The sequence below is a fragment of the Capsicum annuum genome, chromosome 12 (genome assembly GCF_002878395.1).
Source record: "Capsicum annuum cultivar UCD-10X-F1 chromosome 12, UCD10Xv1.1, whole genome shotgun sequence".
Lineage (NCBI taxonomy): Eukaryota > Viridiplantae > Streptophyta > Magnoliopsida > Solanales > Solanaceae > Capsicum > Capsicum annuum.
This window is the reverse complement of record NC_061122.1, coordinates 225,507,396-225,510,788: the sequence shown is the minus strand read 5'-3', so window position 1 is coordinate 225,510,788 and position 3,393 is coordinate 225,507,396. Positions and strand designations below refer to the sequence as shown.

Here is a 3,393-nt window from a genome sequence, read left to right as displayed (position 1 = left end):
TAATTAATTTTTTAAACTAAAGGGATAAATTTAACAGTTAAAGATGATTTCAGCATGTCTGATTTTGGATATAAAAATAAAAATAAAAATTAAGAGTATTAAGGTTTTTGAAAAATATTTTACATGATTCATTTGCTTACTAAAGTAATCTTTTATGTTCAGTTGTTTGGATCTTATCAATAATTCTGAATAGAAAAAGTCCATCATTTCCTGTTTATTTATAAGTCATGCCCTACATTAAAATGATAAGTAGTACTATTAAATATATTGGGTTGACTTAACTTTTTAATTTTGCAGAAGTAGGCTCTTCTCCAACAATAATGATATTATATTCTACTCTAAAATTTTTTCATATAATTTTTCATTTGAATATGGTGAAGGACAAAAACTCCTTTCCTGTATTTGTAGTTTGTAAAGTGGTAAATATTTACTATTTTTATCTAGGTTTATATCAACTTATTTAGTTAGATATAATTAAAGTGACCTAATAAGATGATCATTTATATTAATTAATTATTATTAAATATTGAAAGTAAATAAATGTCATTTTAAAAATTTGACTCTTCTAAAAATAAATATTTATTTTACTTATTGATTTATTTAGAAAATTAAGAAAAATATTATTTTCTTCAAATATTATCACTTTAATTAATATTTATATAAAATACTAATAGTTAAATTTAAAATTTTAAAGCATAATTAGTAAAGTTAATTTAATAAAATAAACTTCTATTAAGTATTTTCTAGAGAGTTGTTTTAGGTCAATAGATACGAGACAAAAAGAAATTGAAGAAAAATGTCTAATAAGATTTTACCTTCATAAAATATCAATCTAACTTATCGTACATACTCAAAGCATACTTGACGTTGGGCTCGTACTAACACGGATCATATTCCCTTGATTTTATGAGAAAGGAAACCATGGTGCTACCTGCTTCAGTATAAGGGTAGGCTTTCGATTCTTCAATTCGATTTTGTTAAGGTATAGTTCGATTATTCAATTTTATAAAAATGAAAATCAAACACCGAACTAAATTAATTTGATCTGGTTCGATCTTTCGAGGACTTCATTCAGCTCATCCTCTAATATTATTATAATGCAACATTGTCTTCATCTTTTGTGGCTACGTGTCCACAATGATTTTTTATGCATAAAAAGAGAATTGCTCGACTGATAAGCATCTTCACTTCCAACTCGAAAGCTGTGAATTCGAGTTATCAAGGTAATCAAAGGGGTGAGAACTCTCAGGGAGGGGTAAAATTTTATTAGTGCAACTCAAAAAAGCAGTTATAAATTAAATTCAAGAAAAAAAATTATTAAAAAAGTAACACCTTCGTCTCGTATTAATTGACATATTTGCTAAAAAAAAAAATTTATCTCAAAATAATTAACATGCTTAAATAATCTAGAAATAACTAGACACTCTTTTCAATTTTACCCTCAATAATTAAATAAAAGAGTAATTAACTTCAATAGGTAATAACAATATTCAATATAAGCTCAACAGAGTTATATTAGTCAATTTGCACCCCTTATTAATTTCTCGTTAAGGGATCGTTTGGTGTGAGGTATAAGAGATAAATAATCTCGAAATAAAATGAAAGGATTATTTTATTTCATGTTTGGTGTGAGGTATTACTTAGTAACGAGATTATTTATCTCATTATTTACACCATAGTGATAGAATGAATTATCTCATACAAACAGTGGCAGATCTACCCTTTGCCGAGGGGTTCCTTTCGGCGAAAAATTATGCTATATATGCATGGTTAAAATTATTTTTTATGTAGATATATTAGATGTTGAACCCCCTTCGGTCAGGTCGTATGTTCACTTATGAACCCCTTAGTGAATATCCTGGCCCGGCAACTGTATACAAATGATGGAATAACTAATCCAAAATTAATTATTCAGAATAACTCTTTTTCAACCAAACAGCCCCTAAAAAATTATGCAAAAGACAAATATGCCGAGTAATACGAAACGGGAAGTATAACGAAAATTAAGGGAAAAAATACAAAAAAAATAAAAATAAAAAATAAAAAATAAAACCAAATTAATAAGATAGAAGAAAATAAAGGTAGTGTACAAGTCCAAGTGTGGACTAGTACAGTTTACTCCGTCTCATCTTTTTCATCATTAGGGCGATTTCCTTGTCAATTCATACTCAAAGTGAGCCAAAATTCTTTACATTTAATCACATTTATGCAAAATTGTCTATAGATTCATAGCTATGAATTGATTTATTTTTCTATGCTTTTAATTTTGGTGATAGAATAGCGTAGCAAAGCCATTATTTATTTGTTTATTTGTTTTGTTGTTTAATAATTGTGGTGTTGGGATTCGCTTTCGTGCAGAGGCAGATCCAGAATTTTAAATTTATGGGTTTTCAAGGATCCTTTCTTGCCACTAAGTTATCCCTTACTTTAGTTGTGGTTCTCACCTGTTAATATTTATAACTTTTGGCAATTTTTCTATGTAATTTTAAGTCTTACGGGAATCCACACCTTCTACTCTACATCCGTCACTGCCTTGGTGCACCTAGACTAATTCCATGAGGTATGTGCCACTTAACACCATCCACTTTCACACATTCCACTAGATATGTGGCACCTCCCATAGAATAATAGCACCCCATTTTTTATTTTTTATAACTGTAGTGTTGGGGCTAGCTTCACACACTTCAACTAATTCCATGGGATATGTGCAACTGCCCGCCAGTTATTGAATACTCCATCCGTCCACTTTTACTTGTCTATTGGTGTGGTATAAGGATAAATAGTCCCGGTATAAAATGAAGAATTATTTTATCTCATGTTTGGTGTGAGGTATTAGCTAGTATCGAGATTATTTATCCCACCATTTACACCATAATGATGGGATAAATTATCCCCGTAAATGATGGGATAAGTTATCTCATATACGTGGCGGGATAACTAATCCTGGGATTAATTATCCCGGGATAACTCTTTCCCAACTAAACAACTAGTTATACCTGTCCATTTTGCACCCAAGGGGGGTGTGACTTAGTGTTAACGAAGTGATTTGAGAACTTGAGATCTTAGGTTCAAACTTCAACAAATGATTCTTTCCATCTTTTGTTGGTGACACGTGGCAGGTATCTTGTGGATCTAGGGAGGAGTGCTTTGTGTAGTTGTGCCTGGAGACATATTGTTATGCATGTGTCTTGTAGTTTCTTGTTTGTGGTGTTTTGGTGTTGTTAGTGATTTCGAATAGATAATTTATAATGTTAATCATGGTGTCTTGTTTTTTGTATCCTTCTGTTGTGTGTTTTTATGTTTTTTGTTTGTTATATTTGTGTTTGTCCTGAGCCGGGGGTCTATCGAAACAACCTCTCTACTTCATCTGAGGTAGTGGTATGGACTGTGTAC

The 3,393-nt window shown here is 30.4% G+C and overlaps 1 protein-coding gene across 2 annotated transcripts in view; it reads left to right on the top strand.

The window, feature by feature from the left end:
* Positions 1 to 2,062: 2,062 nt before the first annotated feature.
* LOC107850646 (cell division control protein 2 homolog A) overlaps positions 2,063 to 3,393 on the top strand; it is a 9,757-nt gene continuing 8,426 nt past the window's right edge. Inside the window, exons 1-2 of one of the 2 annotated variants that reach the window (XM_016695325.2) lie at positions 2,092 to 2,173; positions 2,491 to 2,560. The gene's annotated coding sequence lies outside the window, so the exon portion shown is untranslated. Of the gene's footprint in view, positions 2,174 to 2,490; positions 2,561 to 3,393 lie in introns of both variants that reach the window. The other variant, XM_016695324.2, reaches the window with a different exon arrangement.